This window comes from Leucopleurus acutus (genome assembly GCF_964270905.1).
Source record: "Leucopleurus acutus genome assembly, chromosome: 8".
Taxonomy (NCBI): domain Eukaryota; kingdom Metazoa; phylum Chordata; class Mammalia; order Artiodactyla; family Delphinidae; genus Leucopleurus; species Leucopleurus acutus.
The window spans coordinates 98,492,858-98,508,464 of NC_139151.1; the positions used below are offsets into that span (position 1 = coordinate 98,492,858).

General features: G+C 42.7%; 1 pseudogene across 1 annotated transcript; it reads right to left on the reverse strand.

The window, feature by feature from the left end:
• Positions 1-378: 378 nt before the first annotated feature.
• Positions 379-14,999, reverse strand: LOC309965503 (elongation factor 1-alpha 1-like; annotated as a pseudogene). Its single transcript has 2 exons — positions 14,886-14,999; positions 379-1,623 (listed from the first exon to the last, which is right to left on the reverse strand). The product of its transcript is annotated as an elongation factor 1-alpha 1-like (transcript).
• Between the last annotated feature and the right edge of the window lie 608 nt (positions 15,000-15,607).

Genomic DNA, 15,607 nt, shown 5'->3' on the forward strand with positions numbered 1-15,607 from the left:
CTGACAAGGCTGTATCCCAAGTTAAATTAATATTCATTTTCTCAGTTTTTCCTGTTGATTGCGGTCTCCAGGATGAATGTTGTTCCAATGCCTTAATCCAAATCAGGGGACAATTTCCTTCAGGAGGGCTTTAACCAATTAAAAAGTACTGATTTTTTATTTATGTGTGTGTTTTTCTAAAGTGCTGATTTTAAAAACTACTACACACAAAACAAGTGGTCCACAAAGCATTCTCCTTTCCTTTTGCAGGTTTTATCATGCATTGTTAATCCTTCACCAGTCTTTTACTATTAAATTTTAATGGCTAATTGAGGCAAACAGTTCTGAGACCGTTCTTCCACCACTGATTAAGACTGGGGTGGCAGATACTGGGGATAATATTCATTTAGCCCTCTGAGCTTTCGGGGCAGACTTGGTGACCTTGCCAACTCCAGCTGCCTTCTTGTCCACTGCTTTGATGATAGCCACAGCAACCATCTGTCTCATGTCACAAACACCAAAATGACCAGAGGAGGATAGAGAAGGTCTCAACACACATGGGCTTGCCAATCACCATATCAACAATAGCAGCATCACCAGATTTCAAGAATTTGGGGCTATCTTCCAGCTTTTTCCCAGAACGATGATCAACCTTCTCCTTCAGCTCAGCAAACTTGCAAGCAATGTGAGCTGTGTGACAATCCAGCACAGGTGAATATCCAGCACTGATATGGTTCAAGAAAATCACTTGAGCTGGAAGCCACCTGCTTCCATCAGTGGGTCATTTTTGCTGTCACCAACCACATTGCCATGATGAACATCTTTGACAGACACGTTCTTGACGGCGAAGCCCACACTGTCACCAGGAAGGGCTTTACTCAAAGCTTCATGGTGCATTTCAACAGACTTTACTTTAGTTGGAATGTTGACTGGAGCAAAGGTGACCACCATGACAGGTTGGAGAACACCAGTCTCCCCTCGACCCAGAGGGACAGTACCAGTACTAATTTTGTAGATGTCCAGGAGTGGCAGACACAAGGACTTGTCAGTTGGATGAATTGGTGGTAGGATGCAATCCAGAGCTTCAAGCAGCATGACACTACTGGCATTGCCATCTCCAGGGCTGACTGTCCATCCCTTGAACCAAGGCATGCTAGCACTTGGCTCCAGCATGTTTTCACTGTTCCAGCCAGAAATTGGTACAAAAGCTACTATGTCAGGGTTGTAGCCAATTTTCTTAATGTAGGTGCTGACTTACTTAGCAACCTCCTCATAGCTCTTCTGGCTGTAGGGTGGCTCAGTGGAATCTGTTGTTTTAGCTCCAACAACTAGCTGTTTCACGCCCAGAGTATAAGCCAGAAGGGCATGCTCATGGGTCTGCCCATTCTTGGAGATAACTGCTTCAAATTCACCAACACCAGCAGCAACAATCAGGATAGCATAGTCAGCCTGGGTCAGCATGTTTTTGATAAAGTCTCTGTGTCCTGGAGCATCAGTGATGGTCACATAGTACTTGCTGGTCTCGAATTTCCACAGGGAGATATCAATGGTGATACCACACTCACGTTCAGCTTTCAGTTTGTTCAAGACCCAGGCATCCTCTTCAGAGACTTTCTGTCCAGGTGGGATATGCTTCCACCCATCCTGAAAAAGTATCCACAAATACTGGCAGGTATCTGAAATTTCCTGCAGCTCAAGGCATTTGAGTCCAGTCCTCAGTGGCACGGGTTCCTATGTTGGGTCCTCATCTGGGGACGTCCAACAGCAGTCTTTGGGTTTATTTTTAGCACAAATCATGCAATTCTGATTGGCTCGCTGGATGGTGTTGTGTAGGTAAGGCCCCATTATATACTTTTGAATCCGTTGTAATTTGGCATCTCCCCCATAATGGGCACTATTTTGAATGTGCTACAGCACAGTGTCCAAGAGCGCCTCAGGGATCAAAACAGCTGTGCACTACATTTCCAGCCAGATGAGGTGTGATCCAAGTGAAACCCCACTCTTTGGCCCTCTCTGTCCTTTTCTGAATACACTGGTTTGTATTTTGACAAGTCAATCTGTGGGAGAAGTGATCCTCTTGCCTAGAGTATATATTGTATAGAGTATATATTGTTTTAGATTAGGTGTCCCAGCATCCCTTTTTAATGGTTTTCATACTGGCCACGTGTTTTCGGCCTTCCCTGGGGTGCTGACAGCACACACTTCTGGTCTTATCTTTTTGTAGACCTGGGGGCAGGGGGTGGGGGGAGAGCTCCGTCTCCTTTCCTGGGATTTTCATGAGCGCCATCTGTAGGCTTAAAGTGTGGTCTGGTGAAACTCTGATGTCAAGCTGTTCTGGTGAAAAACTTCAGGGTGAGGTCTATCAGAAAGTTCATCAGCTCATTCCCCACTGTCAATTTCACTGGGGCCTCCTGTGGGGAATTAGATGCCTCAAGTCCAAGGGAGCCTCTGGGCTTCTTCATTCATCACTGGGTTCCTCTCTTTCTACCATATGAGAAGCTCTCATCTTTTATCATCTTTCTTCTGTTTTCCAATGGTCTTCCTTACAGTAAGTGCATTATTCCTTCCCCAATAGTGGCTTACCTCTCTTTGGGTTACTTGCCTTTTAGGTATTCAATGCCGCTGCCAGGAAAGTGGCGTTCTGTTGTTCCCTGTTGCACACGTTAAAAGCAACACCTACCAGTTGAGAAGGGTTCATTCTAAATGCACCATCTAATCTTTGCAAACTTCTCTTCATATCTTAGGTACTTAGCTCAAAAAAGGTCAAGTTTACCATTCTAATATTTTCAGGGGCTTTGGGGTCTGTATTAGTATGGCATCTGTAGTCCTGATAAATCCTTTCCAAAAGTTCAGAGAGGTCTTCCTTTGTTTTGCTGAATTTCTTGAACATTGTTTAAACTCATTTGCTTTGGTTTCCATTTTCAAAGCCCTGCCAAGATGCACTAATAAATAATGCTCTAATAAGTGCATTCTTCCTTTATCATGGTCCCAGTTTGGTTCATTACTGCCAAATGGGCTTCGGGTATAGAAGACCCTCCCTGTAAGAAGGGTTGTGATCTTTCCAGTTAAAGAAGTCTGAGAAACCCAACTGTCTGGTCAGTTGCATTTAGCCCCCTACGTGTGATAACAGCAATGGAAATTGCCCTGCCCTGGGAGTGGCTCCTGGCCCAAACTGGCTGCCCTGCTGGGTCTTAGAAGATGATACCAGACCAAGTCCCTGTGCCCCAGAAACTAACATAGGATTTTCTAACTGATCCCTAGAAGGAGGGGAAGTCCTGGGCCCCAGTGTCAGGAATTGGAGCTGGATAGGAACGGAAGGTGGTGGAAGGGGTGGATGTATTGGTAGAACAGGCAGAGCGGCTGGGACAGCTAGCTCAGTTGGAGGAGTTAAGATTTTAAGATTTGAAGGAACATATCCTCACTCTTTTTCTCTTCCTTTTCTTATTTTCCCTGATATAATAGCACAAATGCTTACACATAAAGGATTTCATCATTCTTCCCTGCTTCTTCACAAAATAGCTATAGAATCATTCAAAAAGCCACTGTGAAACCATAAATAGGATTTGATCATCTCTAACCATTAAAAGGATGACTTTTTGCCTTGGCATCAAGCAACTGGGCTGAATTCTGGGCTGGGGCTTTTGGTGATTTTAGAAACCAAGTTGAACCTTTCTCTTCTCCCGGGGAATGTCCCACAGACAGGTCTATTTTTTCCCTTTCTATTCCTTTCCTCCATTTGACACCAGTAAAAGTTTTAAATATCACAAAGTTGATTTGGCTGTAAATGGAGAAACAGTGCCAAACAAAATGAAACGAAAAACCCCAAAAGACAAAGAGAAAATCCTAGATAAACCCCCAAGTTTGGTCTTGGGGTTTTACATATACCAACAACACAGGAGGCCACAAGCTATGTAATTAACACAGCAAGGCTGACAGTACATGGTACACAGGGTCCCAAGATTACCCTGCCTAAACCCCTTGTGGAGATCCTAACGGGTACTGTGGCCACACATTGTTACTATAAAATATCATTTTCCTCTCAGTCATGGGTTCATGGCTGTAATCAGATCACTTATCCAAAATGTGCCCCAGAGGATTTTCTTTATAGATAGTGGATTAAAATCCACTTTTAAAGACAGAAATTCGGGCTCCCCTGGTGGCGCAGTGGTTAAGAGTCCGCCTGCCGATGCAGGGGACACGGGTTCATGCCCCGGTCTGAGAAGATCCCACATGCCGTGGAGCGGCTGGGCCCGTGAGCCATGGCCGCTGAGCCTGCGCGTCCGGAGCCTGTGCTCCACGGAGGGAGGGGCCACAACAGTAAGAGGCCCACGTACTGCAAAAAAAAAAAAAAAGACAGAAATTCAAGACAAACAAAACACAAATGGCACACACAAATGCTAGCATCCAAAGAAACAGACAAACCGGTTCACAAATTGGGTAAAAGTCCAACAACTCTTTTCTCTCTCCAATAGGGCCTCCCTCTCAAATACAAAATAAATTAGCTTATTCCAGAGAAAAAGTCCCAAATAGAGTTTCCAGGTATCCACACCAGAGCGACTTACCCTACTGTATGGAGCCCATCATCTCCCAGATGTCAATTCCTTGCTCCAACTGCCGAGCGCTGCTTTGGGGAATTTTGAAGGGCAGATCCTCAGGACAAGTGGTCTCAGCAGCTGCTAGGGCCTTACCAGAAAAGTCCCCCAATGGGGGTGGGGGGGTGGGGCATGGTGTGTGGGGCAGCTGGCCACAAGCAGCAAGGCCCCTGGCTGGCTCCCCCAAATTTGTTACCAAGTCCAAGCTTGTACTGTTTGCGACACAATAGGCCAATAAATGGAGAGACAAGCCGGTGGGGCAAGGAACAGCAGCTATTCAGAAAGCCAGCAGACCAAAAAGATGGTGGACTCGTGTCCCAAAGAACCATCTTGCCTGAGTTAGAATTCAAGTTTCTTTTATCCTAAAAGGGGAGGGAGTAATGTCATACACTTCCTGGTTCCCATCAGCCTCTGGAGGGGATGTGTTCATTTCTTCCTCCCTGCAGTCATTCACAGGTGGGCCTGGTCAGGATGTTTCTTGTGAGCTTAACAAAGGTATTTTAGCTTAATGTTCATTACCTGAGAAGCAGGGTTCCCAGAGATGGGCCATTATGTGTAACTTAAGCTTATAGGCAACATCCCTTTAGTGATTAACTTGTAATAGAATACAAAGATTCTTTCCTATTACAATAAAATAACATTTTAAAAATGCTGGAAGAAAAATGACTCTCAACCTAAAATTCCGTATCAAGCAAAACATCCTTTCGAAATGGAGGCAGAATATAAACATTTTCAGATAAACAAGGCACATCTGCCCTACAAGAAACAAAGTCGGTAGGCCAAAAGGGAATTAAATTCAATGACATTTTTGGAACTGCAGTTAGAAAGGGAGACCATTGAAAATATTAAGTGGTTTAAACCTATGTTTCTTTTCTTAAATTCCTTCAAAACAATTGACTATTTTAAATCCAAATATAATAACTGGATACCTCAGAGTTATAGCAAATGTAGCAGAAAATTATTTAACGATAGCACAAAGGGGGGAGGCAAAGGAAATTATGTTGTTATTACATTGTATGTGAAATGGAGTCATATTAATTCAAGATAAAATATGGTAATTTAAGAATTCATATTCGTAATTATTAGGGAACCACTGGTCTGAGCCATCAGAGCGTGACGTTCTCCTGGAAAGTGTAAGTCTGGTTGGAACTTCTCTCTGTGTATCTCTTGCATGTGAACAAGACCCTGTACTGGCAGCCAAGTCAATCATAAAGAGAACCAACCTTAGAAGGAAACCAATGGTGATCACAGAAGGAAAAAGAACCTGGTTCCTTGAGGACATCAAGGGCTTGCTGATAGGCACCAACCTCAAGCCTGGTCCACATTTGGGCTCTCCATTTGATGAGATACCAAATTTCCTTATTACTACAGCCACTTTGAATCAGGGCTTTTTTTTTTTTCTTACTTTAAGCCAAAAGCACCCAAACTAATATACCATGTGACTATATCATGGAATCATTTAAATTGTGTTTATCAAAAGACTTTAATAGTATGGGAGGGCTTCCCTGGTGGCGCAGAGGTTAAGAATCTGCCTGCCAATGCAGGGGACAAGGGTTTGTGCCCTGGTCTGGGAAGATCCCACATGCCGCGGAGCAACTAAGCCCGTGAGCCACAACTACTGAGCCCATGTGCCACAACTACTGAAGCCCGCGTGCCTAGAGCCCGTGCTCCACAACAAGAGAAGCCACCACAGTGAGAAGCCCGTGCATCGCAATAAAGAGTGGCCCCCGCTCGCCACAACTAGAGAAAGCCCAGGTGCAGCAACAAAGACCCAACACAACCAAAAATAAATAAAAATTTTAAAAAATAATAAATTAATTAAGTTAAAAAATAATATGGGAAATATTTATGTCATAACAGTAAGTATAAAAACATTGAATACAAAATGTTAATGCTTTTCCTTCAAGCGTTAGCTACCAAGGGATCTAATATTATTTCATAAGCTTCTAATATACACCAGACACTGTGCATGTTAGGATGTATTCTTTTTTTACTTTATCTTCACAACTACTCTATGAAGTTTCATTCATTCATTTATTATTTATTTATTCATTATTTACATTCATTCGTTATTCATCCATCAAGTGGGTATTGACTGATAAGCCCCTAGCTAGGGACTACCATTTCAATATGTTCTTTGACTTCATGGAATCTACTTTCCAGTGTCGAGGAGGAGGCATGCATCTTACAAATAACTGTACAAATATTTATCTGCATTTGGGATGAGTTATGTGAAGGAGATATACAGAGTTTTAAGAGAACATGCATCAGAAGAAATGGATCTAGCTAGGGTATTAGTGGTGGATGAGTCATGGAAAATTTCCCTTTGGGAGTCATTCTTAAGTTCATAACTGAATGCTGCAGGAATGGAGGTGTAGTGAGGTGTTTTCAGGGATGGGGTAAGAGTAGGTGTAGAGAACCAGTGGAAAACCTGAGGAAATTAGACTGGATAGCTTCTGAGGTCTGTTGAGTTCAAACATCTAAAGATGTCTTAATAACTTCTAAGCTTTGACCTTCACATAATAAGTCTCATTAACTTATCAGACAAAAGAAAGGGGCAGGTATGACAGAAGATGTGTGACAAATATCCCTTGACTCCAGCAGGCTAGGATGATTTGGGGTCACTGATGGGGCTAAGCTGAGTAGGAGTACCTCACCACTGATGCCGGCCGCAGGAAGCAACTCGGAAACCTGAGTGTTTGTTGATTTTTCAGGGTTTGTTCATTTTGCTCTGCCACGTGTCCATAAAATGAAATGCCTTTGCTCAGCGAAGGATTTCGCCATGTGTCCTGTGACCTGCTCTTGCGAAACCATAGTGGTGGAGATCAGGGTGGGTAAAAGGCATTCTCCCTTCTCAGGGCTGCTCCGTCACACTCCAGAAAATGGAGTGGGCACAGTAGGTCAGCAAATGCTGGATGCAGCTTTGGACATGACTCAGAGTCCATCATTCAGACCAAATTTCCAGTTACTGTTCACCAGCCCTTCATGGGAGACCTCTAGCAAAGACGTTTTGCAACCCATATTTTCTCTGCAAAGAAAAGTTCCCAACCAAGAACCATATGATATAGAGATGAAGAATTTTTTGATTCTAGATCATTCTGCCATATATCTTGCACAGGTTTTCCCTCCTATCTTAGCTCAGTCATCCTATACCCAAATTCAACCACAGTCCCTCAAATCATATCCCAAAGTAGCCACTCATAGGTGTGACACCCCAAACCAATCTATCCCAAGATGTCCCTCCTCTCCAACACACCCCAAGCAACTCTACCCTCTGCTATTTTAACTCCTTGGGCTACCGAGCAAGATAGTTCAGTAGACAGAAGTGCCCAAAATCTATTCTCACCCTCTTCTCCATCATTTGGACTGGATGCCTTAGACAAGGTTCCAATCTGATTTTTTTTTTTTTGAATCCCTGAGTTGGTTTCGATCTCACCCAAAAAGAGGTAGGTTTCTTGTAGAGTCCATTTGTATTAACTTTGAAGCTACACTCCTTATCACCTGATCCAAACTCCCCTGACAACCCTGACAGATAAAAATAAATAACAACATGGAATATTTATAGAAAGTTCACGTTCTGGGCACTGTAAGAAGCATGTCTCAGGCATTATCTGTTTTAGTCATCATTATAATTCTGTAAAGAAAGTTCCATTATTGTCCATTTTAAGATGTGATAACTCAGGCTTAAAGAAGAACCAGAATTCTAAATAAAGGCTACCTGATTCTAAAACCTGGCTGTTAACCCTTGCTTCTATAACCCTCAAAATTAGAAGAAATGCAACCTAGGCACTAACTTAAGGCCCTTCTCTGTTGCCCACCCCACATATCCCTGCAACTATTTTATGGGCCAAGAGTTTAATTTTAGCAGATCTGGAAACTTTAAACAATAAAGTCCAACCCAGTTTAGCCAGTTTACCATAACTGCTTACCACTGCCTGCTCCTTCCTCAAACATACATCTGTTTTGTCCTTCCTTTTTCCTTGTTTTAATACTTAAAGACAAAGTTAAGTATGTGTGTACTTACTTACGCATCCTTAATGTGGAAAGGTGTTCAGTGAACTGAGAAAGGACAGGTACCTGGCAAAATTTCAAAATACCTTATTTTTCTGTGTTATTTACCCTTTCAATGCTATTCTCCTAAGTCATCCTTTGGGAAACAATCCTTTCCCTTTCTTCTACTACTTTCTCAGAAATATTTCCGTGTCCTCTGATTATCACATCATGGTCCGCCGTGTCCATATTCCAAACATTTCCTAGTTCCCCAAATCCCTCTTTTGCGCTAGGCACTGGGGGTGCAGAGTAATTATGTTACACTATTATAACAGACTGATAATACAACTGCTTGTATCCCATTAGTTGGCCCACGCACACACACCCATTCCTTCTGTTTTCACCAGCTGACACTTCTAACTATGGCTTTAAATGCCCTTTCAAGTAGATTTTGTTTGTTCAGTCTTTTTACTCGACTTCTATTATTTGAAAGAAAGATTATCTGACACAATAAACTCTGGGCATCTGTCCATTTTAATTTTCTTCCTTAGCTCCTATTATCTGTCATTCCGTGCTTTTGGATTTTGGGTCCTACCTAGCCAGCTTGCAAAATAGAATTAGTAAGGAAGAGAAGACAGCTAGTATGATTTCTTAGGGGGCCTCAACTTCTTCCATCTTGTAGCATACACTTTTTTTAAAGCTTGGCTTATAAATGCTCAATCTGTGTACCCTGAGATAATACTTATTATTTTCATGTGAACAAATGAACATTTATGCTAAATTATCGTGAAATTTATGGAGCAATACACATACTTTAAGATGTGTGTCATATTCTTTTGTTGCAGACTTATTTTCAACACGAAACTCCACATAATGTCAGTTGGATTTATACAATACCATTATAACTTGAATTTTTTGTGATTTCTGATTTTCTACTTCTGTGTTTGAGAACTGTTCATCTGTTTGTCTGTTCATCATAGCTGACCTACAGGGACCCTGGGGGAGGCGAGGGCTGTGCATCCACATGGGGGGCACTGGAAACTTGTCTCTAAGTCTTAATTCTGGTCCCTGCTTGTGCTCATCAACTACCTATTGGGTAAGATTTGTATCTCTAGCTTTGTGCTGACACTCATCACTTTTGCCTGTGGATAAATGTTGCTTAGGAAAAACAGAGATGTGAGGATGGAGGAGAGACAGGGATTGACTAGATATCCTAGGCCATCTCCCACCCAACTTCCATCATGCCCAAACTTCAAGTTTTTTTTACAGTTCCTATCTTCACAGCAGTCTGCTCCCATAAGTGTTTCAATTTGGTGTTCATCTGTCTGCTCAAAATTTCAGGCTCCATGACAGTACCTTATTGGGGCAGATTTATTCTGTTTTTGTTTCTTTTTATTTTTTCCATTATTTCATATAGTTATTGGTTTGAAGAAGACAGACACGTGTTTGGTTCACCCTCTCCACCTAACTTTCTCCCTTTCCACTCTTTCTCCCAGGCTGGTCCCACCCTCCACGTCATATCAGTTCCTTCATATTTGCCTTATACTGTTGCCCTTGCAGTCAGATGAACCTGGGCCAATCCTACTTTACCGTGGATACAAACTCCCCTGAAACAGTACCTGAGTCTTGGGCTTTACATATGAATCTTCCCATGACCCAGTGAACAGTCTTTTCTTTTACCTTCAGGGAAAGCCTCAGCTCAGGAGTATGGGAAGCACTAAAGTTGATCCCAGTGGACTGTCTCTGCTGTGCTCTTTTAGAGTCCTTTGAACAGGGAGAGGGAGTAGGTTACTAGGGACCTTCCCACCTCCCTTCCTTACCCTGAAGAAGCACCTGTTCTCACAAAGAAAAATTAGGGACAGTCCAACAGAAGCTCTTGGCAACCAAGCCTTGCCTTGTCACCATGGGAATAGTAGCCTGTGCGAGATATTTTTAAAAATTGAATGATGATGCCCAGGAGTAATAATAAAAATATTTTAAAATGGTAAGGGCACCAACTTTTTAGAAGAGTCTGTCTTCCCAAGGACCTACTCCAGGACCTGGAGATCATGGTACCTCACTAGCAGCCTAACGGCTACCCACCTGTCCCTATATGAACACACACACACACACACCTCTGCTAGCCTCTTTGGCTCCTGATCTCATCTAAACTTAGTCCAAATCTTTAGCTTTCTGTGTCCCAAACTCATGTATTATAGAAGCTTGTGAATCCCTTTTTGAGCATACTCACTGACCACCTAAAAAACTATTCATGAGAAATATATCTAAGGTAAAATTTTCATTTCCTGCCAGATCAGGCAGTCTTCTTATGCATGAACACTGAACTGCTCAGCTTCTGTGAAATATGTTGAAAAGGAGTTATTATGCTTGTATAGTCATCAATTATCCCAGGAAAGGTAGTGTCTTGAGAAGGGGGTGAAAATTAATTTATTTCCCCTGTATATGCTTTTTCTCTTTTGAAGATTGTACCCTGTGTCTATTGAAAAGATAAGGGCTGTTTTTTACTGGGGATATTGCCTCCACTATGGAATCTTATGAATTCACTTATCCATCATATTCCCTTATTAGCTTTTTATTTAATCAATAGTATTTTTCTTCCTTTGTCTTAGATTAATTGACCATGAGTGTGTGGGTTTATTTCTGGGCTCTCTATTCCATTTCATTAATCTATATGTCTATTTTTTTGTGCCAGTACCATACTGTTTTGATTACTGTAGGCTTGTAGTGTAGTCTGAAGTCAGAGAGTGTGATATTTCCGGTTTTGTTCTTTTTTTTCCTCAAGATTTTCTTGGTGATTCCAGGTCTTTTGTGGTTCCATACAAATTTTAGGATTATTTGTTCTGGTTTTGTGAAAAATGTCCTGGGTATTTTCATAGGGGTTGCATTTTAAATCTGTAGATTGCTTTGGGTAGTATGGACATTTTAACAATATTAATTCTTCCAATCCAAGAATACATGATAGATTTCCATGTCTTCATATCATCTTCAGTGTCCTTCATAAATGTTTTATAGTTTTCAGAGTATAAGTCTTTCAGCTCCTTGGTTAAGTTTATTCTTAGGTATTTTATTTTTTTGGATGCAATTTTAAATGGGATTGTTTTATTGTTTTCCCTTTCTCATGGTTCATTATTAGTGTATAGAAAAGCAACAGATATTACCTCCACTAAGGAATCTTATGATTTGCTTATTCATCACATTCTCTTATTAGCTTTTTATTCAGTCAATAGTATTTTTCCTAGTGCTCAGAGCTGAACAAAAATTCACTTCTATTATAAATGGGCAAAGTACCAGTTACTCTCCCTCTGCTTCCACTTGCATCCCAATAAGATGACATCTCTCCAAAAGATTCATTTCCCCATTCATCTCCCTCCCCACATCCAGAAGAGTATGACGCGTGAGACAAAATGCGCTACTCCTCTACCTGTGGCCCCCCTGAGCCAAACCCTGAATGGTTCAGCTCCAGATATTATAGAATTTCCCTTGCAGTGAGTCACTTCCACTTAAAGAATGCTTTTTTAAAACTTTTATTACACATTCCCCGAGTGTCTATCACTGTCCGTTTAGATTTAACTATATAGATAAAATTTGCCAGACTCTTTTGCTCACCACTGTTTGCTCTCCTTTTTTTCTGCTCCTAACTGAGGTCTCTGCTCCTATTTATTTGATGTTTGGTTAGAATTCTTACTCTAGTATTTTCTATGTATGAGTATGTTAGTGATATAATTTCTGAAGTCTTCCAAATCCACAATATCTTTCTTTGACCCTGTGACCCCATTGGTTTTAGAATAACCAATTTATTTTTCCATTCTAAACGAAAGGAAATTGAGGCTCAAAAAAGAAGGTAACCTGTTCAGATCACGTAGCTAGTAAGAAGCGGGTGACTAGTAATTGAGGGGGGGGGCTCAGATAGGGAGTAACAATCAAAATCATAGGATAAAATAGAGTTTAACCCAACTTCAAGTTGATAAAATGGTGTAAGAGTGCAAAGAGCTGGCCAGAGGTGAGGCTGGCGTGGGTGTGCACCATGTCAGTACAGGGAACCTAGTGCATGTCGGTGCACTCCACTTTATACCGTGCTGTCCTCCCTGGATCTTCAGGGGTGTGTGACTGCTTCTCATCCTTGGTGCAGCTGGGACCCAATGATTATAAATCATAATAAAAATCTCTACACTTTGTGTAGGTTTCTCACCATGTTCTCCTTACATTACACAGAAACAGTCAACCATGCAGGATTCCTCATTTCTCATTAGTTCAGGACACAGTTTGGGTAAGAAGCTCAATCCAAGATCAACTCCTAGGTGTCCTTGGCTCCTGTGTATGGGATGGAAGTCAGGTAGTGTGGGAATAGGGTGTTCAACCATCCCCTTTACTCTTTTCTTCAGGGGCAAATCCAGTTACAGAGATGAGGTCTTCTGGCTCCTAGGCCAGAACACTTTCTACAACCACAAACGTCTTAAGTGAGAAGATGCTGAGAGAAACAAACAGCAGAGTCTTTGTCTATCAGACCTTTACCTTTGCTACCTGTGGGGGGTGAGGACTGAAAAGGTGCAATTCCTCACTAAAAATCAGAGAGAAGAAGGGGAGACTATAGATAACTGGGGGAGAGGGAAGGGCTGGGTGATACTGGCCCTGAGCATTGCAAGAATGCAGCAATCAGGAGAGGCGTGAATAAACAGTCCGCATATTCCCTCTACTCCTACCCAGCCCAGGGGGGTTTCAGGATGCACTGGGTAAGGCTTTCTCCCTCTATCCCCAACCTTCTGGCTTTGTTGCTTTTTTCTCAAAGCCCCCAGTGTTCAGGACTCCTTCCTGCCCCTCTTGAAGCTTTCATTATTTTTTTTTAATTTTATTGAAGTATAGTTGATTTACAATGTTGTGTTAATTTCCACTGTACAGCAAAGTGACTCAGTTATACATATATATATTCTTTTTCATATTCTTATTCATTATGGTTTATCACAGGATATTGAATATAGTTCCCTGTGCTATACAGTAGGACCCTGTTGTTCTTTGAAGCTTACATTCTAGTGCAAGGAGACAAAAACTAAACTAACAAAAAATAATGATATTTACTATACAGTGAAACGTAGTATATGAAATATTGGGATAAGGGGACAGGAGATGACAGAGGAGGAGAGGGAGTGGTCAGGGAAGGCCTCTCTGGAAACCTGGCATTTAACAGAGATCTAAAGAAAGAAGGGAGAGAGTCAGGCATGTACCAGGCCTGGGGGTTCCGGATGAAGGAAGCTCTCCAGGAAGCGCCCAAGATGCTCCACTGGAGTGAATGAAAAAAATGCTTCCACCTCCATTTATAATTTTACCCCCAAAATAAGAAATTAAGTGAGCTAACATTTAATGTATCAATTACAAAAGAATATATACATGTATAACATAAATAATATATATGGAGTGGATGCTCAGTTAGTTAAAAATTGTAGGGGTGGGAAATTAAAAGTTCAGGGATTACTCCTGCCTAAGGCCTCCTGAAAGGCAAGGGTAGATTTTATCCATGTCTTTGTCTTCAGACACCATCATATTATCTGGAACAAAATAGGTATCACTATTCCGTGTATATATTTTTTTAACTCTCCTGTATATATCTTTTTTATCTCCTCTACTTCATAGCAGAGTTCTTTTTTTTTCTTTTCTTTTTTTTTTTTTTGTATTTTTAATAGCAACTAGGCCTATGCCTTGCGGGTGGGTCCCTAATAAATGAATAGATGGTCGGAAGGGTGAATCTATGTGGGGAGAGGTGATTTACCGGAACTGCATGCACTGAAACGCTGCAAAGGCAGCCTTGGCACAATAAAAAGCCCTTGGGCGTTGGCGGCTGACAGGAGTCAAGATCATCCAAGGACTGCCCACGGACAATTTATTCACCTTGTTCCCTCATCTGTGAAACAGGAAATGGATTAAAGACAAAGATGAAATGAGACAATCCTGTGGCAAACACAATGCCTGGCATTTAGGGGGTGGTTCCCACCTTTCATCCCTCACTCTGCTCCCCTCACCCCCACCCGCCAAGCAGCCCGCTCTGCACTGTCAGTGCGGGAAACAGCCGCTAAGACAATGACAGGTAGCGGAGGAATCAGACTCCCTGACTTCAGACTATACTACAAAGCGACAGTAATAATGCCTTTTACCAAAACTACAAGGACCCAGAGTGATGGAGACACGAGTTTGCCAGAGACTGGTAAGATGTGCCTCAGTGAACTGAGAGGAAGATAAGTTGGAGGGGGGGGGGGAGGTTGAGCCCCCATGAGCTATTGCATCCTTGGACTAACAGGGGTACACTCAGGGACCACGTGACGCAGCAGGCGGTACCTCCACCTCTCTCCGTTCCCTGCCACAATTGCAGCCCCCTAAAGCGGTGGGAAGCTCTTGGGGGCCAGAGCACGGAAGTTGGGCAAACCACACCATGCTGCTATTGGCCGTCATGACTGTCAATTCTCACCCACCTCCGCTTTCCTCCGCCTCCTTCCCCCTCCCCGTTCCCCAGGCTGATCCTCTGGCGCCATCTGCAGGCCTCACGCGGAACTCCATCCGCCCTGAAGAAGCTTTTGCCCGCAGCGAGTACTAGCTGCTCTAGGGCTGGGCGAGGTTCTTTCCGGCTCTGCTGGTGTGCCCGGGCGGACCTGGAAAGGGGCTGTCGGCGCTGATCAGGAGCTGTGAGGGAGGGTCACAAAGGGATAGGTTGGGGCATCGGGGAGCGGGACTGGAGTGGAGCAGCCCCGGGAAGTGCTGAGATGGACTGGGGTAGTGGAAGCTGATTAGAACAATAGCGGAGAAGCAATGTCGGGGCGGGGGGGCGGAGGGGAGGGGAGTCACGTGCCAACTGCTTGGTGGGTCATCCGGGCTCTGCTAAGAGCTGTGTGTCTTGAGGTCAGTTGCTTGATGTCTCTGTGGAGACAGTTTCCTTTGAAATGGGGATGACTGTAGCTGCCTCCTATGGCTGTTATAAGGATAAAATTAGTTAATATTTGTAAAGTCCTTAGAGTAGTTTTGTTCAATGAAGAAATATGGTCACCAGCAGCATTGGCATCAGC